General features: G+C 35.1%; 1 protein-coding gene and 2 long non-coding RNA genes across 5 annotated transcripts in view; 2 read left to right on the top strand and 1 right to left on the bottom strand.

Annotated features, from left to right (window-relative positions):
- The window catches only part of LOC106079962 (glutamate receptor ionotropic, kainate 2-like), a 312000-nt gene that overhangs the window by 42676 nt on the left and 243074 nt on the right, over positions 1 to 26250 (bottom strand). The window lies entirely within an intron of this gene.
- LOC129926807 (uncharacterized) lies at positions 1368 to 4709 on the top strand. 3 transcript variants are annotated; one of them, XR_008778547.1, is made up of 4 exons: positions 1368 to 1443; positions 1546 to 1675; positions 3276 to 3377; positions 4622 to 4709. It is a non-coding gene; the product is annotated as an uncharacterized LOC129926807 (long non-coding RNA). The 3 variants fall into 3 exon arrangements; XR_008778549.1 differs by having other exon boundaries at positions 3276 to 3381; XR_008778548.1 differs by having other exon boundaries at positions 1375 to 1456.
- Positions 16924 to 18655, top strand: LOC129926808 (uncharacterized). The gene is made up of 4 exons (XR_008778550.1): positions 16924 to 17018; positions 17150 to 17279; positions 18126 to 18198; positions 18572 to 18655. It is a non-coding gene; the product is annotated as an uncharacterized LOC129926808 (long non-coding RNA).

Here is a 26250-nt window from a genome sequence, read left to right as displayed (position 1 = left end):
TGTCAACGTGGCTAAAGTCACATTTCGCAGTTATAGCAAACCAATTTATGTAAAAATATTTTTGAAACACAACTTTGAATGTTAATTTTATGAAATAATGCATTGAATAGACTATATTTTGTACGTTGATGTGTTAAAGTAAAAAAAACAAACAAACTAGTAGATCTAGGGTTCACGAGATTTTAAGTTCTCTGCATGCGTAACCTTTCGGTCTTGTCTAATGAAAGAGGGCGGGATGAATGGGATTATAAAGTACGTCAGAAAGTCTGAATTCTCAGATATAAGGAACGAATTTATGTAAAAATGATTTTTAAACACAAATTTGAAGGTTTATTTTAATAAATAATGAAATCAATGGACTATATTTTGTATATTCGTGTGTCAAAGTAAAAAAAAAATCTATCTTAGCAAACTGTAGTTCTTATAATTAGATCCAGATTTTTTCGATCTTGTCTCATGTAAACATGACATAGATCTATGAAATAGTAATACTTTCATAGAGTTGGGATCTATTTTTGTGAGTCTTAAGTTTGTTTTAGGGCTACTTTACATACGTTACTGTTCCAGCTAGTACCCACGGAACATTTATGCCAAGTTTTATCAAGATTGATGAAACGGATTTAATTTCTATTCGGGACATACTAACATACATACATATAAACATACATATATACATACATACAAGTCATACATACATACATACAAGTCATACATACATACGTACAAGTCATACATAAGTCCAGTGACGTATCAAGGAACCCGTGGGTTAAAGAATATCTTGTATTGGTAAAATCTCTCTCCCCCCCCCTTCCTGTAATAAGCTACTATCAATGATTTTACGAACATACAGTGAACAAAAAATTGAACGATCTGGCAACAATTATCACCACAAACGCTAGTCACCATGACAATAAACCTGATCCTAGCATTAAAACAATCCAAACTCTGGCTGTAAATATTTAGAACATCAAGGATCTTTCTATAATCTATGTTTTTAAATCAGTTTTAACAAAAGTGTTGTTTTTTTTTCACGTTGTTTTCATCCCCAAATTCTTATGTGGGCCCCTACTGGTCTTGTGTCCTGGGCCCAAGCGCAATGAACCCCTTCGCACCACTACTGCTATACTACAGGCCGTGAGCCCCTAATGATCGTCGAACCGGGTTCATTGAACCCCTTCGCGCCACATGGATGCTATGCCACTGCATACGCCTAACTTTATTCTTTATATTATTGATAAGCTAATTCAATAAGGGTAGCAATCTTTAAATAGATAATATAAAAGAAAGAGTATCTCAATTACGTCATAATATGCAAATTAAATGATAGATTGTTTAAAGATGTCAGTGTTAATAAATCAAAATTGTTCAGTTCCTTTTAGATCTATGTATATATAGCATCAAATGCAATGTTTGAATCACTGAGAGACAATTAATTCTGCCAACGTAAGGTTTTCACGTTAGTACTCTGAGATTACTTAATACTTTATGACTTGTAAAATTCTATAAATTTATATATATTATTATATATAAATACTTTTCTTTCAGCTTCTAAGGTCTAACAATGAAGGCAATCATTCTTCTAACCATTTTGTTGGTGTCTTGTGCTGCCTATGGGGAAGTTCAAGCTGAAGACACCAGAGCATGGAATGAAAATAATGCTGCAGACTTGGAACTAGTAAGATCTCATTGAAGGAAATCAAATTTTTAAATTAATTTGTTTTTAATTATTTTATCTTGCATCTTATTTTTCATTTGTATATTTTTGGAACTCGAAACTTCTAGTTGAAATGATTCGTACAATTATGAATTAAAACGTAGGTGGAAAAAAAAACAAACTAAGGCCTAGAGAATACATTTTTATTAAGTACCAAACAAAAAAGTATGCAGCTAAAATGATAATAAAGAGAAGTTGTTTTCAATATTAAGAATTCTTTTCAAGCAATGAACTAACAATAGTCTGTTACCTTTTACAACATACATCATATACTTAAAACGTAAATAATTGACCTAAAAATTAAAAAAATAATTAAATATTTTTAATATAATAATAATAATTATCATAATAAAAAAAAATAATAATATATTATCCTGATTGTTCTTGGATGAAGAACAAACATGTTGTTTTAAATACAGCATCGTTTTAGTTGTTCCTATTTTAACTTTATTTCCCTGGACCAGAAAAATGTAAATAATACAATTTCTCAATGCATTTATTCATCTTTTATGAACTTTGAAGTAATAAAATGTGTTTAGTTTTGTAATTTTTCAATATTTATGGATTGAATATTTAATTAAAAGGTTAAATCTTTCAATATATTGATTTATTGAAGAGTAAACATATATGTACATCCCTTTTCCGAGCTAAGTTTAAAATTAGAAAACAATAATTGTAAATAAATTTATTTTATTTATTATACTTTTGTAACCGTTCATTTTCCTTTCAATTAAAATCAAATATGTTAGATTATTTAATAAAATAAAAGCGTTAGGTTTTAATAACTCTACCCCTTTAAAAATGTGTGTTTATCCCTGAAAACTCCATTTGTTTTAATAAAAATAATTCGCACTGAGCTAGAGGACATTTGTCTTGTTCAAATTTAACTATATTCTCATAACTATCTTTTCAATGAATACATGTAGCTATAAGCAATGTAATAGTAATTACATTAATAGTAATTTCATTAATAAATCTCTGTATCATGTGTGTATCAAGTCTTTAATTGAACTAACAATACAACAGTATCTGCAACATGTCTCTTCTTTTTGTATCGACGGAGATAAGAGTTATAGTTGTTGATAGTTTTTAGTTCATAGTTTCTGATAGTCTTTCTGTAAATATTAAAACCGGCCTTTTTACCTTCCTGAGCGATTTTGAGTTTATGTTTCCAAACAAACTGTCTTTGTTGCCTTAATTTTGTATTCTTATTTGAAAATCAAATGCAATAAATGTGAAAGTTAACATTTTGTCGCATTGGAGTTCCATTAGATAGGTAAAATAGGTTAAAACTGTTTCAAATTCAATAAAATCAATTTATAATTAAAGCCATTTTATTTTCATTAAAAAAACAACGCATATAATTAAAGATAAAAAACAAAAGAGCAATCCGATACATATTACCGAGGTTTGATTATGGTTTGTTGTACTCTTGTACTCAGCTGTAAACTCTTGCAGTCAAAGTTTTCAATAGAACACTATTCGTTACTTTCAGTTCATTTTATTTTCGAGTTGTTTCTTTAAATCGATATATATTTCGAATTGACTTTTTTATTTGCAGACTCAAAGCAATGAAGTTGAGAAGCGTTTGGGACAAGTCTGTCCTCCCTTGCAATATCCATGTACAGGATGAAAACTTGCTTACATTGTGCTCTTTTTATTAGTATGTATGTATTTCTTATGTATATTAAAAAATTAACAGCGTTAATCGTACCAAAAATCTCAACATAAAAGAACTTTAGTGCTATTTAAAAAAAAAAAATTATATAATGTGAAATTCTACTTGTTTTTAATAATCATTTTTTTTTAAACAATTGAAACCTGACGATGGAAAAACAATTAGAACTTTTCTGGTGATATTCCATTATATGTGATAAGTGGCATGTAGTTATATAATCTTTTATAAGCCAGAAGAGCAGAAATCCCCGTCAAAATAATCCGCATACATAGTTTGGTTTTCCATATTTTGCTATAAGTAGAGATACTGTAAGATGCTCATGTTTTTTTCTTTGTGATGTTGAAACTAACATTTTGTCTACTGTGGGTCTAACCTGAACTTTATGTTTGAGTCTCTGAAAGTATTACAAATCGTTATTATTTATTTTATCATGGTGTCATCGTGTCAAATAATTCTCCAGTTTAAATAGTTATATGGGGTCATTACTTAAAACTTAGTTGAATAAAGGCTCAAAGGCAATGAAGAAAGGAATAAAGCCAAATTTGAAATAATCAACACGGTGCTATCAACATTTCTGTTTTGATACACCATGTTTAATATCAGTTTTTCGTAGACACAATTAAAATATTTAAATATACTGTTAACATGTAAACATTTTTCAAAATACATTCGTATAACTAAGTTAAAATTCGAAGGATTAACAAAAGGTACAAATTATATGTGTGAGTTGATTCCGAAAACGGACAAAGAAATTAATGTATCGACTTGCTTAAATGATATCCACTACCATAGACCCCCGTTTACATCTCATGGATCACAAGCAAATTCATTTTTTCACTCTTCTAGAGAGTAAACGTAATTAATTTTTACAAGTTCTTCAGTGTCTCTATATATGTCTGTCTTAGTAAAATGAGTTGGAAGTAATAAACTAAAAACAATTCACTGAATATAATTCGTAATTATGTGTTATGGTGAAATTGTTTAATACGTTCCTCTAAATTCAAAAACAAAGTGGGAGACGCTATTACAATCACATTTAACTTTTTATTTTTAGATTCATAATCAGATGTTTACATTATAGCGTATTGTTCTTAAGCTGTAAATAATTAGTTACCCATTAATTCCCTTCCCAAAAATTGAAGCAGAGTGAATGCATTTATTATTAATACTCTTCTATATGTTTTTGTTTCCACACTTTATAAAAAAAAAATATCTTTTTTCTTTTTCAGGATATTCAAATATACTGGCTGATAATACCAAAACATTATCAACAGACATTTTGAAATACCTAATAAAGTTTATTTAACCAAAAGACAAGCTTTTAGACTTAATATTTATTTATTACAATTTACATGCAAATGTCATTTTTGAAGTGATTGTTCTGATTTCTCACTATTTTTGCAGGTCTCTAAATGTACAAAAAATTTACTCAAACAAAACATGCGAAGTTTACATTAGAAAGTTAAAATGTAGTCAATTTTATATTCCTTCTGATACTGCTTGAGAAAATAACAAATTAAGACCTTTAATTAACAACAAGCCCTTCAAATACCAAAGGAGAAAATCTACCGGCGAAATGAATAAATTTCCCCTAAACAAATATGATATGCGTTATTTGCATCATTGGAATAATATGCTGTTAATAATTATATTTTATATCTGCCTAGATATTGCACTCTTTCTAAATATTCACACTTACGCACAGACTACTCCCTTATATTTCTTATTAGATTATGTAATTTTTTTTATTTAGCCAGAATCTTCCCTCTTAAGTTTAATTATTGTATGCACTTCCAATACAACGAGCCGTATATGAATGCTTACCCTTTAACATTAATTTAGAACGTAAATTCTAGTAACTTTTATGATTAAATGGAATCTCCATCTTATTCTCTTTATTCTTTCTATCTTCTGTCTCTCTCTTTTACTTTTTCTTCTACAGTACCTTGATAATCCTAGATGCTTGGGTATCTTGTATAGTGTATTACTGGTTCCGATTAGTACAACATGCATCACGTTACAAAGAAACATGGCTTCTTATTCTTCTTTCTCGTTCTCAATTTATGTTGGAGTGTTCAGACGACTAGACCAATATATAAGATGACTTGCGCAGTGGTTTCCAAATCAGGGAGCTCTCCATATAGTTTTCTTTTGGGTGTGTTTTGGGGCCAGTGTTTTGTACTGGCCTCTTGGTAAAGAGAGCAGTTTTGAAGAAAGTGGCCGGCATTCTCTGGTGATACTCCACATGGGCAGATTTCACTGGTTCCAATTTTGAGCTTCCGGTACATGTGTTGTCGTTGGGTGACGCCATTTTTTATACCCACTGTGTGGCTTCTTTGTTCTTGCATGCAAGCTAAGGCTTTTCTATTATTTAGATATTCCTTTATCCAGTTGTACATTCTGTGGGATATGTGATGCTAGATTAGCTTGAGTAAGAGACCTTGTTCCCAGACTTTGTCAAATGCTTTTTCTAAGTCAACCCACACAATCGTGTTGGTGTCTTTTCTTGAAAGCCGTCTTCTATTTCTTGTTTGATGAAGGCGATTTGATCTTCTGTTGATCTACCTTTTCTAAAGCCAGCCTGGGCTTCAGTGAGTAGGTTATTTGACTCAAGGATCCATGTCAGCCTTCTATTTATCACACTTTCCATCAGTTTGCAAGTACAGCTAGTGAGGCTGATGGGACGGTAGCTATCCAGTTTATTTCTTGGTTTGTCGTGCTTTAGTATAGGGATCATAATGGCTTTTTTTTTTCCAGATGTTTGGAATTCTGCCAGATTTCCAGCTAGCATTGAATAATTGTAGCAGTTTTCTTTTGGCTTGAGGACCCAAGGGAAGAAGCATGTCATTTGATATTTTGTCTGGGCCCGGGGCTTGTTTTGGTTTGAGGACTTTTAGGGATTCATCTAGTTCCTTCATTTTAAGATTAGTGGTCATTCCCAAGGAGTAAGCTGGATTGTTTTCTTTAATTCTATCTTGGATTTCTGAGTTTACATCTTTATTTCTACTTTCATTAATTTGTATTTGTCCTACGCTTTGGAAAAACTTAATGAATTCATTTGCTGCTTCTTGGCCTTTCAGGGGTTTGTTGTCCATTTCTATAACTATAGGAGTTGTTCTGTTTTCTTCCTGGTTGAGACATTTAGCTATACGCCAGAGTTTGTGGCCATCTCTATCTACGTTTAGTTGTTCTGTTTTTTCATGCCAACTTTTCCTCATGGCGGAAAGGAAATTTTTCCTGAAAACTGCGTTAGCTGCTTATAGATTTATGTTATTTTCTATACAAGGGTTATTTTCTACTGTGTTTTTGGCTTCAATAGTGGCATTGTGGAGTTGTTGTAGGTGATCAGACCAGTTGGGGATATAATCTTTACTCGCTCCTGTAGGAATTGATTCCTTAGCTGCTGGGAAGATTGCATGAATAAACAACAGGATCAATGCATAGCAACTAAGTTTACTCAAGTTGACAATAGAACAACAAACTTTAATACAGAATGGGCCTCAGTCGAGTCAGTCGTTAAAACGATGCTATTCCTTGCAGTAAGTGTCTTAAAGGTCTACAATAATAATCTACAACCCTATGCATAAGATACAAAGATATATATAAGCTGTTACATTTCTAGGGAAATGTTAAGAACCGTTTTCGAGATCCATATCCAACCACCTCTCACCTTTTTCTACCCACAAAGACTTTGCAACCTGATAAGAGAAATTATAAGAACGAACATAAGAAAACAAGTTCTTAAAAAGACAATTCCTCATTCATGAAGATGTTGACAGTTTTGTAAGAGTGATTATTTAGGTCTTAATATCTAATGAATAATAGATCAAATGGAACATTCATTTACACCAGTGGTTCCCAAACTTTTTTGTCTCGTAGACCCCTTGCCATGTTTTCTGGTTTTCGGTAGACCCCCTGCTCAACTTGCAAATTTTTGCAAATTCATTAACATTTTTTAAACAATTTCTAACTGTAGTGAGTTGAGGAGTAAAAAAGTAATTTAAAACTACACAACTTAGGATATTATGTTTAATATACCAATTTGTCGTTCTATGAAGTAGTCTTTCCAACATTAAATATTAATAAATTAATTAATTAATATGCCTTAAGTATCATTGTAAAAGGTTTCGCATAGAGCAGTTTCTCGTGTATTTCTTGATTTTTCACGTGTGGCTCAAATGTTGAATCTGCTGAACTGTTTTCATTCACAGGAGATGGGTCAAAGGCGAGTAACTGGAGCCTAAACCAGTAAACTTCGAGCAGGAAGGGCTCATTAGCCTTGGCTTGCTACCCACCTAGCAGAAGGAAAACTGAATTCAAACCTCTGCTGCCTTGCTACTATACCCAAACATGGGAAAGGTCCCCAAGGAAATATAAGGAGATGGTGACCATTAGCGCCATGTATTTCTGGGCCGTCCCCTCTTTCTCTTTCCTTTGGGGTTCCAGGTTAGGGCTTGCCTTGTTATGTTGGATGCAGGCTTGCGAAGGCTGTGAACTATCCATCTCCAGCGTCTCTGAAGGATATCTACTTCAGTGGGCTTTTCTTTGCCACAGTTCCTCATTCCAGATCTTGTCTGGCCAGCAGATCATAAGAATCTTCCTCAGGCAGGTATTGATGAATAGCAGGATTTTTTCATGGTGGTGATGGTGGTTCTCCAGGTCTCCGCGATCTGGGAGCAGATGGACAAGACGTGGCGACAGTTGGAGAGATTCGCCCAGAATCGAGATGCCTGGAGGAAGCTGGTTGGTAACCTATGCCCAGAAGGGACTACAGGCATAGATGAGATGAGATGGTGACCATTAGAAAGTTTGTAGCACACAGCGCTACACCTTGTCAGACCAAACTGTATTTATGTATTTTGCAAAGATTTGCATAAGAAGCTTTTAATTTTATAACTCATGCTACCGAAGCGACCTTGACCTGTATTGTTGCTTAAAGAAATTCTTTTAATAATAACAGATGTAGGTTTGTGCAAAACGGCTGATAGAATCAATGTTTGACCTTTGCTGTTTTCCGTATTTTGCTATAAGAAAAGAAATCTTGTAAGAACATCATCTTCTCTATATGATGTCGAACTATGATTTTGCGGGTCTATTTTGAACTTTGAGTGTTCGAAAGTTTTTAAAATCTTTATTTTTGTCAGGGTAGCATTGTCTCAGATGATCTTCCAGCGAACCTGGTTCAAATCGTCATAAAAAAGTCACTTAGGCTTGTTCGACAAGGATGGAATGAATCCCAATTTTAAATTATTAATGCTGTACTGTCTACAGTTCTTTTCTTTTTTTTTTTTTTGTTCTAAATATTAGTTACATGTAGATGTAGACAAAATTAAGCTATTTAAATAAGTATTGAAATTGATTACAACAATTTTTCATTTGAATAGCAGGATAAATATTTAAAGGATTAACGAAAGTACAAATCATATATTAGTGTATGCAATAATTACATTAGTGGAATGTGAACATTAAATGTGCTTAAATGAAATCTATTATCGTAGACCCCCGTGGGCATCTCATGGACCCCCAATTTAGTTTTTTACTTTCGTAGACCCCTGGGGGTCTATATAGACCACTTTGGGAATCACTGATTTACACCGACGCAGTCTCAGCCTTCAAAAATGTCATGGTTGCTGAATGTATAAATCTACCTTGTGTAGATTGTGTAGTCGCTGAATGAATTGTTTGTGTCTGTTCTATTTATGTCTATGTTTCTGTTGTGTTGTCTGTATATGAGAAACAGGGGCGGACTGGGTGTCAAAATCGGCCCGGGCATTTCTATAAAATTCGGCCCACAAATTCTCTATCATGTGAAGGGCATCCATGTCTAGGTGTATCGGTCCTTAAAAATCATTGTTACGTTTGATAATGTATCAATATGCATGCATACACTGAACTCTATATCTTAATAAGCAATATAGCGTCTTTTCAAATCAGCAATTATGTAGGCCCTAAAAAGATGAAGCCTACTATTAGCACTGTCTACATTCTGCATTTTATTTTCGGAAAATTTGTTCGATTAAAATAGTATTACACTGCAATGTCTGTGAAAGACTTTTTTTAAACACGACGCTCAGAGGGCCTGTTATACAAATAAAAATAATAATATAACAAGAATATTATAAAACCTTTAACAATTTGAAATGTGCCATAGTGGATTCGATCAGGCCATTTCGGTGGTCCTACCGGCCCATTTGGGTACCGGCCCACCGGGCATTTACCCAAATGCCCATATAGCCAGTCCGCCCCTGATGAGAAACGAGTCCTTGTAATCACAACAAATTTCCATAAGGATCAATAAAGGATGAATAAAGCAGTCTTAATCTTAGTCTTAAGTATATGAAGTTCTAGTTCGATGATCCAGATTCAGACATTATAATGTTGAAAGAAAGTAATCTAGACTAGAAAACTAAATCTATGGATAATGTATAAAAGATTCTAGTTCAGTGATAATAATAATAATAATAATTATTATATTTATAAAGCGCTGTTAACAAACAAAATGTAAGCTCAAGGCGCTTTAATAACACTACAAACACAAACACGACAGCTAAAATGACAATTAATCTGAAAAAATTTTAAACAGATAGGTCTTAATGTTCTTCTTCAAAGTGGTGTAGCATGTTATCTGTGTGAGATTAATGAGGAGTGAGTTCCAAACCTTTGGTCCGTGCACTTAAAAAGCCAGCAGACCATAGCTTTTGAGGGAGAAACGTGGCACTACTAAAAGCGTTGAGTCCATTGAGCGCAGGGCTCTCTGGGGGACATATGGAGTAATCAGTTCGCTAAGGTACAAGGGCATCTCATTGTTATAAATACACTGATGGCAAAGTGTGACGACCTTGTAATCGATTCTCGCTTTCACGGGAAGCCAATGGAGCGTGCGCAAGAGCGTAGTAGCAGAATCTCGTCTTGTTTTTCTAAGGACTATTCGTAAGGCATTGTTCTGAATACGTTGCAGCTTGGCGATTTTGTCATCGGGTATACCTGATAGCACGGCGTTGCAGTAGTCAAGGCGGGAGAGTATGAATGCTACAGCTAGCGTTTTTGTGACTCCGTTGTTTAATATGGTCGGATCTGGCCTAATCTTCGCAGCTGCAGATAAAGACCCTTGCAGAGCTGACTTATATGTGGGTCGAAAGATAGTGTTGAGTTGAAGAAAACTCCAAGATTCCGCACTACATGGACATAAGGAACCTGGCAGTTCGTAATAAAAATAGAATATGTGCTTTCAACTTTTGAGACATTGTTCCTAGTGCCAATCTGAAATATTTCTGTCTTGTCTTCGTTCATCTTGAGTTTATTTTCAACCATCCAATCGCTCACCCTTGCAACGGTACCACTGATTTTCTCTGCCAGATGCGACACCTCTGAGGGTACTGAGGAATCGTATAACTGTGAGTCATCGGCAAAGAAATGGTATAGGATGCCGGTTGGCGTATGACACCGCTGAGTGGATATGTATACATAGTGAAAAGTACTGGGCATAGAACTGATTCTTGGGCTACTCCGTACTTCAAGAGTAAGCTTGTTGATTCTGTCCCGCTAACAACGACACTTTGGGTGCGTTCCGTCAGGTAGGATCCAAGCCACTTTAGGACGATTCCTGTTAAACCAAAAGTGGCATAGAATCTGGCCATCATAATTTCATGGTCTAGCGTATCAAAGGCTGCGGACAAGTCCAGCATGGAAAGAATTGATATGTGGCCTATGTTGTAATTGTGAAGTAAGTCGTTTAGTACCCTGACCACTACTGTCTCTGTGCTACGGCACTTCCTATATGCAGATTGAAATTCTTCCAAGAGACAGTACTGTTCAAGATGAGAAAGAATTTGTGCTAACATGATGCGCTCCAGAAGCTTTGACAGGAAGGGAAGATTTGACACCGGACGAAAGTTTTTTAGACATTCCGTGTCAAGACTGGATTTCTTTAATAAGGGCCTGACAAGTGCATGCTTAAATTGCTGTGGTACAATGCCTGAAGTCAGTGAAGAGTTCACAATGTTAGTAATTGTGGGTACAAGCTCATCTAAACATTCAAGGAGCAAGGAGGTTGGAATGGGATCAAGGTCACATGACTTATTTGGCATCTTTAAAATAGTACTTTTGACATATTCGCAAAAAGAAGAATGTTAAAAGATTGGAGAGTGGTCAAGCTGTGATGAGAGGGATGGCATGTCATTTCTGATCTGCTCAATCTTGCCAATGAAGAATCTATTGTAGAAATCAGGGAGTTCAGATACTGGGAGAGATGACGGCAAACGTTCGTTATAAGCTCCCCCTAACATTTCAGCGGTGATCCTAAATAGCTCCTCTGATGAGTCAGAAGTTTCGATTTTGTGTCGAATATGACTAGATGTTGCGTCTCTAAGCATACCGTTAACCTTGTTTGTTTTCTAGGATGTATATTTGTCGATGTATCGTCAGACCTGTCTTTTGAAATGTACGTTCGGCACGTCGGCGAATAAGTTTGGCATTCTTTATGTCTTCCGTCATCCAGGGTGCAGATGGCCTAACTGAGACTGTACGAGTGACAAGAGGGAGAGGCGAAAATCGCACATCTCAAAGGTGGTGTACATTGAGCTGTCAGGTCTTATTGTTACTGACTTGGCTAGACTATCTCTGTACAGTATTGTTAAACCCCCTCCGTTGCCTGTCTTTCGAGGTAGACTCTTTAAAATCCTGGTGGCGTTAGTTCAATGGTTTTTGACTCATCACTGAATTCTTTAAACCACGTCTCACTAAGGAAAGCGATGTCGTAGCTATCATCAGTCATGGTGTCTGCAAGCTCAAGAGCTTTGTTACTGCATGACTGAGCGTTTAGGTGCATTATTTGAAGCAGACTGGAGGATGTAGTCACCAGATAAAGAGGTAGTTATTTTTTTTAGACTTTTCGGCATGACAACTACCGTATAAAATAATATGTCAAAAGAGCGAGTACCTTGTTGTTGTTGTTTTTTTATGTAACTATAAAAACATAATGATTACATTGTTTTTGTCAAGTTCAATCTAAGGATGGGTGCCCACCATCTTATTATTCAACTCGGGCCCAAGAATGCCAACTTATAGCCGGTCCACCACAGATAAACTGCCACCGGCCAGGATCCACTCCTCTAGTCATCGAGTCGAAGCAACTAGCCACACTAGTCTCCAAACAGCACCAACCAGCATAGGATCAAAGATAAACAACAGTTCTAATGACACTCATGTCACTTGCCTATATCATCTAGTGATGATTCAATCCTAGCTCGAATTTGTATTTCCGTAGACTTACGTCCCGTTTAATTATATTTCATATTCCCTTTTACTTTTAATACATTTGTGTACATACATTTTCTTTATTTGCTAATTATAATTCACTCTTTGTTGTATGCCTACCATTAACTCTGTGCCTGTAGGTAAAATGTCTGAAAGTGTATACTTACTAAAACAGACATCAGACACGCCAACACCATCACACACAAAATTCAATTGTTATTGAATGAATGGGTCAGCTAAACGGGTAAACCCATTCCATTTTTAAATTCTACTTACATTAAAAAAAATATATATATATATATATATAAGAAGGGAGCATTCCCCTTTATGACATAGATCTATATTCAATGCACTTAATCAGTGCATTAAATACACTAAGTACAGGACTACATAGCAAGCCAGTTTTACTTGGTCATTCACAGTCGAGTATGAAACCTAAACATGAAAAGTGTTATAATCGTAATTTAGTATGTTATTCCTAAGCTCACAGTCCTACTCACACTTTACTTTGCACAAAACTCGTGCTAATATCTCAACAACAATTACAGATTAACTGAGGATAGCCTGGAGTTTTCCGGGGGAGGTGGAGGGACTTGGAGGATTTTTGTCTCCCCCCACCATATATTTATATATATATACAGTGCTTTTTTTTGTACAAAAAGTAGGTGACGGTACTCAGTGAAGGATTGCCTAATTTTTAACTACTAATAAATTAACAATAAAAGTTAAAATACAAGAAAAGTTAATTTTTTCACCACATTGAAATAGGTGCCAGAACGTTGTACCGGTGCGTACAGTGACAAAAAGCACTGTATATATATACTATGTATTATATAATATGTATAATATATATATTTTCATCTCACAACTCTCTGAGGGGGGTGTAAACTCATATCCATCTGGAGGGGGGAGGGAGTAAACTTAAAGCCACCAAACCTCCATTGGCTACACTCATAGAATTGTGTGTCTATAGTTTGCTTTAATTTTAAATTGAAGAAATAGTTTTTAGCTTCAAACCACTCTGGAGGGGGAGGGTGTTAAACTCAAATCTGTAGGGGTTTTAACTTAAAGCTCTCTAGGCGCGGGATTTTAAACTACCCCCCCCCCACCTTAGCTGAGATGGGGCAAGTTATATTTTAACATTTAATCTCACATAAAATTGACAATATTAAAGCAAAAAATCAATCACAAATACCTCTTCCCCCGGGGAGGACTTCTTTCGGGGGGGTTGGAGAAGGTGGTTGAGCCCCAACCCCCCCGGCTACGCCCATTGTTTAACACAAACTGCTTTTAAATATTTTTTATAATACCTCTAGTCAAGTCACTCCTTCATGGAGGGTGGATGCTGATCTCGAATACTGCTCTAACGATTTTCCTACAAATTTAACAGTTAATGTATATCGCTGAGAAAAAATTACTAGCTCGTTGGCCACATGAGGAAAACTCTAGTTTGACCGTTATAATTTTTCAAAATAAAAATAAATAAATGTAAATTTGGCTAAAGATTTGCAAGTCGTATTACCATAATCATGCGAAAACAGTAAATTTAAAGTTGTTTCAATTTTAGTGAAGTTTATTAGCATGTCTTATATGTTTACGTAAATCTAATATAGATTACATCTACATTCTAGATTTAGAGGCACATCTAGACTAGATCTTAAAAATTCTAAATCGAAACTTTAGCTCTAGTGTTCGACCCAGATGTCCATATAATAATCATACCAATAAAGTTGCTTAGGTATGTATTCCCCGCTGGCAGATTCAGAAAGTGCGGACGTTCAACTTCAAGGCAATGAAGCAGCTGTTGATTTCATAGGGCTTAACACCCGAATTAATTCAAATATTTTAAAATTGTTTGTATCTTGCTAAAGGTTCAATAGTGGGGATATTGCCTTCAAAATAATATGTTTTTCTTGTATTTAAATAGGTTAATATTGTGTGCTTGCTATTGTACCTAAGAATGCATACTAATTTTTATTGCATTTATTTTACAAATACTAGAGACAAAATTGGTATTTGACTCAATTTTTCATATGCGACCACTAGAAAAAACAAACTATATATCTTATGGTTTATTAAATATTACTATTGTTTGAAATAGTTTATCTGTTGTCAAAATAGCTTGCAAAATTTATTTTTAAAAAACATGGTTCATTTCACTTAAAAGTATTCTCGCATATATTTCAAGCACGATGAAGGAGAATCAGACAAGCATACTACATTTATAAAGATAGTTTTAGGGACCTGTGTCCCTCAGCTAACACAGCCTAGCCGTAACACAGCGCTAAGCGAAACAACCACAAAACTAGACCATTTAGAAAAACATCTTTCTGACTTGTATCATTCACAAGCATGCAATCGCCATGTAGAAGTCAACGGCTACGTGACCCGCCCAGCCACGCCCCAACTCGCCACACCTGTTATCACCAATAATTTTAACACAGCCAACACAGACAGCCAATAGGCGTACATTCGACAAACATTAGCTTAATTTTAACTGAATATCTCTCACTAGAGGCGCGGTGGACTAGTAGCATTTGGCTTCCGAATACTTGTAAAGACTGGGATTTTTTTTGTTTCAGGATCGTTAGGACGTCTACATCAAAGTCAAATGTATGTGGCGTTACTTGGGGAAAAGTAAAGGCGGTTCGTCGTTGTGCTGGCTACATGACAGCTTCGTTACCGGTAGACCACATCAAGAGAAAACATTTGCTCCATAGATCGAAGGCCTGAAAGGGAACTTATTTTAAAAAAAAACAACACCAAATCGAACAGCATAAATACTACATTTTTTTTTAATACTTGTAATGTTTTGTTTGGTATAATGCACAAATTGTAAGACAAATTTCCTTACGGACAATAACGATTATAATTATTATTATTATATAGAAGCTTCAGTGAGTAGGTAGCAATTAAATTGTAAACACTTAAACAAGTGTGAAGCTAAAGCTGAAACAAGAATGATACATATATATCACACATATAAACACTAGGGAGCATATTTTTAAAGAACATAAAAAATTGAATAAAACATAACGGAAAAATTAACTGCGCTGACAAGTATTGTATTTACGATATAGGAGATAGCACTACTGTTTTTACAAACTATAGCACTACTGTTTTTACAAACCTTAGCACTACTGTTTTTACAAACCTTAGCACTACTGATTTTACAAACCTTAGCACTACTGTTTTTAAAAACCTTAGCACTACTGTTTTTACAAACTTTAGCACTACTGTTTTTACAAACCTTAGCACTACTGTTTTTACAAACCTTATATCATCTCATTCTGTCTGTCTGTCTGGTAAAAGGTTTGTACACCTTATTACTCCCACACCCAATCTCGGATCAAATTGAAATTTTGAACAATAATTCTTTTACATGCCAACACTAGAATGAATTAAAAAAATAAATAGTTAATTATCAATTGGTAATTAATTATTTTGTTTGTTATCTCAAACAGGGGACAGATATTGTACTAGTCTGATAAGATGGTATAAGTTTAAAGCATTCCCTGGTCAATGCCTCATTATTGTATGCATGCGAATCTTGGACTGCAGACCTTCTTAACAACTAAGATGCTACAGAAAAATCCTAGGCGTCACTTGGAAAGACCGCATCACGAATGAAGAGATTAGAGACAGGATTAATACGGCAATTGAACCCTACGATGACTTGCAAACCACTGTCTAAAAACGTAAACTCAAACATCTATGGCCACATCAAAAGGTCTTCAGGGTTCGCAAAGCCGATCCTGCAGGGAACAGCACCAGGAAGAAGTAGAAGACAGACAAAGCGATGGGAAGACAACATCAAAGAATGGACAGGTCTCACATTGATTGTTTGTTTGTAAAATGTTTTACATATTTCGGATGTTCCTTCAGAGTTGAAGATAGTTTACTTCCTAGTTAAAACCTCCCACAGGACGACGGGGGATGGGAGCGGGCAGGATTTGAACCCTCGACTATCGATAAATCCGAACGACAGTCCAGCGCGCAAACCTCACGACCAGGCAGCCATTGAAATTTTACCCAAGACAAAAAGACAGAAAGGACTTGAGAAAGAAGGTTGACAGATCTTGTGTGGTGCCCCAACGGTTCATGGGACTAAAAGGATAGGTGAAGGTGAAGGTGTGGTTTATAATAATTACAGCTCATTTCTATGAGGGTTGAATAAGAAAGATAAGAAGCTGTAAATAATAACGTGTGTCGCAATGACGTCAGACTACATATTGATATGTCGGTGCGATGGATTGTTTTTAAAACTCAATGGTAATACATCATGATTTGTCAGTTCTTATAATGTATATATAGTACTCAATGCAAACGTTGTGGCATTGATAGACTTATCTGAATCTCAAATTTCGCTATGTTAGTAACACGAATTTTAATAGTACTACTTATAATATGTTAAGCTTTTATAATTAATATATATATATATGAAGTAAATAAATCTAAAAAAAATATGACTATATATACATATATAAAAACTTGTTTTTCAGCTACCAGATTCCAACAATGAAGGCAATCATTCTCTTGACCATTTTGCTGGTATCTTGTGCTGTCTATGGTGAAATGTTAGCTGACGAGACTAGAGCAGTGAATGAAAATAACGCTGTAGAATCAGAGCTGGTAAGTGTATTTTCAATTGACTCCGCACATATAAGATATTAATATTACTAGTCGACCGGCGGCGTAGCATACACCGCTATTTTGCAGGGCCGGCCTTAGGCCACTGCAACCTATACGATCGCAGTGGGCCCCGTACTTTGATAGGATTTGCTCTAATTCAAGGTGTATAAATTATTAAATTAAACCATTTTATAACTTAAAACAGATTTCCCGTGCCCTCCTGTCGATTTATCGAAATCGCAAAATATACGAAAAAGTCCTTAAAATATACACAAAAATTGTCATTTTGGGGTGTTATTCAATGTGCAAAACGCCAATGTTACGCGCGGCATTATGCATCAGCCGTAATTGTGTAATCTGGAAAAGGGTGTATCTCGCGAAATATAAATATTATTACGATTACTGGTATTGATGTAGTAATTATTTAATGGTGCATGTGATAAATTATTTTAAACCTATTATATAAGACTATTGAAGTTTTCAATAGTTGATATAAAATTAATTTTAAAAGACAAGTTGTTTTTTTTTAGTGTTTTTTTTTTTAAAAAAGGTTACTTTTTATTGTTTATTTTAATATTGAACTAATTTTGAATATTTTAAAAGTTTGTTAAAAATGTTTTCTTCTTCAAACATGAATGTAAACGTTTTCACTTTTATTACAATTAAGTTTAATTAAATTGGTATCCTTTTTCTTAAAAAAAAAAAAACTACAACTAACTAGTTATTTTTTAAAATCAATTTTTTTAAAGACAAATCAAACCGTTCTTGCAATTTTTTTTTCTTTTGCTAATTATTTTATTTAGTGAATATACATCAGCATTTCTAACGCACATTTGATATTCCCAGACTCAAAGCACTGAAGAAAAGAAACGCGTATGGGCAAACTGTGCCCCTAATGACTACAAATGTCTCTATGGATGTAAGTATATTAGAATTTTTTTAAAAATTTTACAAACTGATTATTTATTTATTTTTTTAAATAAAATCAATCTACTAGGGATTATAAATCATTATGCAGACATCATGTGATTAGGCAAGTAATGTTACGTTATTTACCATTGAGTACGTCAAAAAGACCTGCTTTAAAATCATATTTGTTTTTCTTTTCTTATTTATGATTATATAATTACCTTTATATGTAAAGCTCGTAAGTTTTAATTAATTAGCAACATTAATAAAATATCTATAACATAGAAAGAGTGACGAGTTCAATAATTTATGTTTATGTTATTTTGTTATATATGTTTATGTCGTTTTTTCTAAATACACACTGGAAACATTTCTTTTTTCAGAACTTTGAAGTAGACAGGAAAGTGGCTGACATTCTCTAATAATTGACATTCGTTGTTTAAGATCTAATAAATTATTTAAGCAAATTTTGTTTTCTTTTAAGATTCTCAATAACTGGCGGTATCAGATAAAGAGAGAGAGAAAGAGAGAGAGAGAGAGAGAGAATTGATTGAAATATATATTACATATATTAAATAGATAGATAGATTAATTATATATATATATATATATATATATATATAGATAGATAGATAGATAGATAGATAGATAGAGATAGATAGATAGATAGATATAAATAGATAGATACATAATATAATATAGGATAAGATAAGAGAACATAACATTACATTACATTAAGGAAGAAATGTCTGAAAGAATGTGCTGGTAGCGTCATAACGAATGCTATGATGAAAAATACTTTTTTGTTTAGGTCTTATATTATTTAATTTAATTTTACGAATGTTCTGGTTAATAACATTTATTTTTTAAGATCACTACATAAGCTAGTCCTAAAAACTACACAGATCTTGGGTAAAAGAAACGTCAAATGAAGTACTGTAAATGTGTAGTTTTACACACTTGTTTCGGTAAAGGAAAAAGCGTCCGCGGAATATTGACCATGGTTTGCGCAGATCTTCTCTAGTACCTAATAACTTCCTCTGGCGTTTAAAAATATTTCTTAAACAATAAAAAAGGTCAATCTACTTACATAGCCCCAAAACAGTGTCATAGACTTACTGGGCAATGTAGTTTTTGCCAAAAAAAACAAACAAAAAAAAAACAATACAACTTTTCTCTATAATTGGTGAAAAAACTCAAAACATAATCACTTTCTGATATTGTGTTGTCAAATACTCAAATAAGTAGACAGAGAAGAAATAAGTAGACAGAGAAGAAATAAGTAGACAGAGAAGAAATAAGTAGACAGAGAAGAAATAAGTAGACAGAGAAGAAATAAGTAGATTTTATGATAATCCATGCAGTCGAAATAGCTCGATATTGAATAATGATAACAGTGGCGTTACTATGAATTTGCCATCATTTGGGGGCCGGGGGTGGGGGGCTTGACCTCATTGGGGACCCCTGCATTTTGCGTAATAATAAATATTTAATGTAAAAACCAGTTTCGAACACTCATTTGAAGGCCCCCTTCAAGTGGGGGCCCGGGTGGATTTTCAAATTCTCCATCCTCCTTCCCCCACCTTAGCTACGCCACTGAATGATAAACACCAGTTTTCTACTTGAAAGATTCAACTGGCTTTTTTATTCAAATTATAGACCATTATTCTATCATTCAAGATTCGAATGCTTGCACACTATTTCTTACTTCAGCAGTGGCACTTTGTTCAAGTCTTGCGATTGCTAGAAAATTACATAAGAAATTATAAAATTTAAAGAAAAATGGTTTCACTCTTTTGATCTTATCACTTAGAGATAAAAACAGCAAATATTTCCGCAGTACAATGTCCTTTTTTTTTCCTTAACAAGTTAGGTCGGAATAGAATACATTCTTAATGTGTTGGTGCTGTGACATTTATTTCTCCTATATATAACGTTGATTTGTTATCATTACAACATCCTTATCCAATTATTGTTACTGTTCTAAAAAATGACGAATGAAACTGTGATCTCGTAAAATACTTTTGGAGAAGAGCTACTGTTGAAAAATCAAGCTAAATTTCTTTAAAAAGTCTATTTTTTACAATTTAAGCTTCTCTAAGGGAAAAAACTCTGCCCCTACAATTATGTATAGACTAATTGGTTATTCTTTTTTTTTTTCTTTTTTTTTGTTAATTAATATTCATGTCCTCTCTATACCAATAAATAACTGTCCAAAGTTTCTGCTTGATCCGAGAAAGAGTGTGGGAGAAATGCTGGGTACAAACCTTTTACCAGATAGACAGACAAATGGACAGACAGACAGAGTGAGAGATAAAAGCATTGTAAACACAAAAATACAAATCAATTTAAGTAGAAATCTTTGTAAGTTGTTTATTCATACAGTATGAAACATGCAGTTTGGATCCACGTAAAACATTAGGCCTTTCATTCTCCAGTTATAACATAAAGGCATTGTCTACTTAGGTAATAAATATAGTTAAAAAAATAATCTTACATTTATAAGAACATTCTTGATTTCATGAATTCGTTTTGTAGTGGGCCTTTTTCGTTCATGGAAATAGACATTAAAATCGTTTTTTTTCAATATGGCTTTAGCGAAACTCAAATAATTTAATAATTATGTTTCAATAAAGTTAACAATGTAGATTGTACTTAATTATTACTCAAAACAGAGCTAATAATTATACTGCGAAATAAGTAATATAATATTTAAAAAATCAATTCGAAGATATGAATGTTGGTCACCCCTTTGCTGTGTCTTGCGTACAGTGTTGACTATATTCAGGCGGAGGCAACAACTAATATTAGCTATCCAATATTACACAGATGAAAGGCCAATAATTAATTTTAAACTATTAGGTATTTTGACAATTAAAAAATTTAATCCAATATTAAATGAAATACGCATATGACGGTAACAGAGACGAGTGAGACACAACTTCCGATCTACGGTTTGTAAACGACGCTCAGTACAAGTCCGAGACGAGACGGAGAGACCAGTGCAAGAGTTAATACGGTCAACATCTTTGTGCAGAGCGTAGCAGATGGATTCCAAAGGACCGAAAGTACATACGCAGTCTTCATTGACTTAAAACAGGCGGCCTGGTTTGCTTCATGAGATAAGAGCCGTGGGGGTGCGGGGACGGATATATTACTGAATTAGAGACTTCCTCCAAGAGCGTACAATAGGAACAAGAATGTACGGAGAAGTCTAAGGGGAAATGACCCTCGAGCACGGCCTCCCCCAGGGCTCCGTCCTGTCATGCGCCCTTTTCACGGCCTTCATAAATGACCTACCGGCTCAGCAAAATGCCAAAAGCTGATATATGCTGATGATACTGTCATTTGGAAATCCGGAAGGAGCGCAACCTCTATACAAAAAATGTCTCAAGAAGATCTCCATACGCTCTGCTCATACACACAAAAATGAAGGCTAGACATAAACACCTCCAAGACGGTCTATTCTCTGTTCACGCTCGGGACTGGCATTCTCGGGCAACCTTTCCAGCTCTCCCTCAACGGAGTGGCTCTCAGCATGGAAAAGCTACTTAAGTACCTTGGTGTAACTTTAGATCGTAAACTAAAAATGTGTGAGCACATCCAGGATGTTGCAAGAAAGGCCTCAGGGAAACTTTGCATTGTGCGGAAGCTGGCATCCACGAAGTGGGGAGCCCGAGAAGACATGCTCCGGTCCCTGTATTTAGGACCGATCACAGATAGACTACAGCCTACCTGTGCAAATTTATGGCTCTAGGACTGCTCTTAAACAACTTGATAAAATACAGTCCCAAGCACTAAGATTTGTCTGTGGAACCTTTAGGACAAGTCTAGTAAATGCGGCTGAAACAATGGCTAATATAGGTCCGCTAAACCTTTGGAGGGAAAGGTCTGCACTGACCTGCTATGAGCGGTATAAAAGGCTGCATGAATACCTCCCAGCTAGAAAACTAGTGGATGGTTGGAGATGCAGAAGACGTATTAAGATGCAGTCTGTTATGCATCATGCCACTAGACTATCTGAAAAAGCTTGATCTCCACCAACCGACAAAACATTCAACGTTTACATTCCCTTCCCCCTTGGCGTCCCCCAACGACCCTAGACATACTAGACATACTAGTAGACCCTAATGCCACTAAGCTAAGTCGTTCATCTAACGACCTTAAAATTCTAGCATTGGAGACCATTAATACCTTTTTGCATACACTGATGGGTCGGCATCAATAGATTCTGGAAGAGCAGGCTATGAATCCTACATCGACTTTCATGGCTCTCACTCAGTCAAAATCTTTGGACCATGTGGTAGTGTTTGCAGTTTCGATGCGGAGACCATGGCAGTCTGTGAAGCCTTAAAAGTCATTGACTCTCAACTCGGCGAGGGACATTTGAGAGCAACACAGATTGTTGTCACTGACTCAAAATCTGTACTACAGGCTTTGCAAAGACCCGGACCATGGCTTCCCAATATCGACACTGTCATCATGGCTTCACATAACATCAAACAACGCTATGCCACCCCTGTAATAATGCAGCGGGTACCGAGTCACATAGGTGTGACTTGCAACACTATTGCAGACTCCTTGACCCTTCAGGGAGGGCAAATTCCACCCACCCAACAGGCTGTAAGTTTTCATCATGCTCTGGCTATAATTCAAAAAACAAAATGGAAAAGTGGTTTGAGTGCTGGGACATGTCCCAAAAGTCTGGGAGCGCAGGCCTGAGCAAGCTATTATAGCACAGTGCAAGACAGGCCATTGTCCTGTTGGCTCATATTTCTCACGGCTATGGCCAAATTTCGATTCACGGTGCCCCCGCTGCGTCGAAGAAGAGGAAACCGTGCCTCATATTCTGTTTGACTGCCCCAGACCGTCTCGACAGGTCTAGGAAACCAAAAATTCTCGACCTATATTGCGACATTTATGCACTACGCAAGACAGCAGGGTTTCTGTTCAGGGCTTTTGCAAGAGAGGATTTGAGCCTCTCAAGCCCTCACTCAAATGGAGTTTGATGATGATGATGATGACGAATCAATTACTAACATAAAATCTAAAATGTCATTTAATCTTCGTTAAGCGGATAATAGATTATGCATCCTTTTTTTTGAACCCCTCAAGAAAACATTAATAAACTTGAATTAACAAAAAAATAGAGCAGTGAGATTAAAACAAATCGAATATTCACATTTATTAGAGTAACACCTCATCATGTAAAGTCATTAAATGTAGAGACCATTCAGGATAGACATAAAAGTAAAGTAGGGTTGATACATAAAACACTGAACCATAATCTTCAAATTAAAAAACAAAATCTAATAAAATACTCAGAAAGACACAAAGATAAAGGCTATGCTAGGTATATCTAGTAGAAATATGCTCTCTTCTCTATAACAGCATGGAATGGGTTGCCTAAGTCAGCCAGGAAAAACAATGACTTAAAGTCACAAATAACATGAATGACTATATTGACATAGGGACACGCTTATGGTATAATCATATTTGAACAAAGTTTATATCAATTTAATCTGTCTGTCTGATAAAAAGTTTTTAAAGTTATTTCTCCCAAACCCAATCTCGGATCAAGCTGAAACTTTGCACATTTATTGTTTTTACCTGATAACACAAGAATAAAAATAAAATAGTTAATGAATTATTGGTAGTTGTTTTTCTCGAACAAAAGAATGAAATTGTATTTGATTGATATATGGTATAACTTGAATTAGTAAATTTTATACATTGTAAGAGAGAAAACTGAAACTAACATTGATAACTATAAAACCTTTAATTTCTTATATGTACTCCCCTAGTATAGTGGTTACCGTCTTGGCTTAAGAAGGCAGATCACGAGCACTAATTCAAGCCGTTCATCGTTTTTTTTTATAAATACATTTGAAAAGTGATCACCCAGATATTCCGTTCTTTCTACCCCTACTTGTCCGGACAAGTAAAAGGATTATACCGTATTGACAAAGTTAAAAGCATGGAAGTGAGCTAAACAATATTATATTAATCAATAATATTTCTAATCGCACCGACTTATTATTGTTAGTCTAGATATTTTACAAATTTGAATACATGACTGGTCGAAACTTATTGACAAAACTACACTTAATATAAGCCACTGGCGGATCCAGGGGGGGGGGGGGCGGTAGGGGCGATCGCCCCCCCCCCCACTCGGCCGACCCCCCCCCCCCCGAAGGAGGGGGGCGTATGAATTATAGTATAGAATTCACACAATTTGTATGCGAACTTATTACTTATGTTAATAATATATACTAATTATTTATATTTCAACCTATTTTTAGATTATTTCGCCCCCCCCTTCTAGTATTTTGGCCGATTTGGTAGGGTCGGGAGGGGGCGATGGCATTAATCCGCCCCCCCCACCATAAACTTTCGACTGGGGGGGGGCGGTCCTATTTATTTGTAGAAATCACAGCTTGCTAACAGAATCAATTAAATATCTATATGATTAAAACTTGTTATTGGTATTTTAACCGGTCTTTACGTAATTTCGTTCACCTGTTGGCCGATTGGAATGGGAAGAGCGAATACCTTCACCGCCCTTCCCATCTAAACCCTTTGAGTGGGGGGGGGCGGTCCTACTTTTATGGAGAAATCATAGTATGTGAACAAAATTAGTCGAATATCTATATAATATAAACAGGTGGAAGTGCGATACATGCAATCCCCTTCCCCCCATCGCACAAATCAATACTTTTTCTTTTTGTATTATAGTAAGAAATTACAAAATTAAAAAAAATCTGTCACTAATATAATTTATATATGCTATAAAGTAAATTCTTATATCGAGTCGCACAACCCCTATTCTTTAATGCAAAATGCAATCAATAGCAGAAATTATAAAAAGGAGCGAGAATTAATAGTTTTCATTTTTCAATATAACAGTCACGGTTGAGATGAGTTCAAAAGCCAGATAATCTTTTCCTAGTCGACTTTTTCTAACCTTTACTCTATCTCATATTTTTCTATTTAAATAAATTTAGGACTATAACTCACAATGTATGCTAGAATTTTATTGAATATTATTAATCGAATTTTTTTTTTCGGCGGCGATCCTCAAAACCTTAATCTCACTGATGAATAATAAGCTGTAGATGTCAGGAGAATGCGTTTCTGCAGTGAGAAATGCAAGAAAACGCTTTTGGCGTCGGGGCTTCGCCCCGAACACCACTATTAAATAATGAGCTGTAGATGTCAGGAGAATGCAAGATAACGCTTTTGGCGTCGGGGCTCCGCCCCGAACCCCACTGATAAATAATGAGCTGTAGATGTCAGAAGAATGCGTTTCTGCATTGAAAAATGCAAGAAAACGCTTTTGGCGGCGGGGCTTCGCCCCGAAAACCACTAATAAGTAATGAGCTGTACATGTCAGGAGAATGCGTTTCAGCCGTGAAAAATGCAAGAAAACGCTTTTGGCGGCGGGGCGAAGCCCCGAACCCCACTGATAAATAATGAGCTGTAGATGTCAGAAGAATGCGTTTCTGCAGAGAAAAATGCAAGAAAACGCTTTTGGAACCCCACTGAAGAAGCTTACAGCGCTCTCGCAGACCCCCAAGCTTGCAAGAGAAAGACTTTTTTTTTCTGTTTTTTTCGCCGAAGATTTATATATGCTGTACGCACGTTTATGCATAGGGTTAGGGTTTACTGGGCGTTAGGGTTAGGGTTTGGAAAAAAATCGCCCCCCTCCCCCCACTCCAAAGTTCTGAATCCGCCAGTGATATAAGCTTTATTTTTTTTTAAAGTATTTTTCTACTTTGCTGTTTTTTTTTAAATTAGGATCTGTATTGTATTAGACAAAATAAAATAAGAAGATAATCTGCTATTTAAATATATTTCTTTAAAGGTTAATATTATCTAAATGCTATTAAAACTACGAATTTATATTACTATTTTTTTTCATTTCATTTTTTATCCAAAATAGCAGTATAGAGGTGGATGCACACAAGTGTATTAACTAAAACTAACTATTTAATATTGTTTAAAATGATTCATGTATGGTCAAACAATGTTGCATATTTTTTATTCGAAATTTTTTTTTTTT

Source organism: Biomphalaria glabrata, chromosome 6, assembly GCF_947242115.1.
Source record: "Biomphalaria glabrata chromosome 6, xgBioGlab47.1, whole genome shotgun sequence".
Classification (NCBI taxonomy): Eukaryota; Metazoa; Mollusca; class Gastropoda; family Planorbidae; genus Biomphalaria; species Biomphalaria glabrata.
This window is presented reverse-complemented; position numbering and strand designations above follow the sequence as displayed.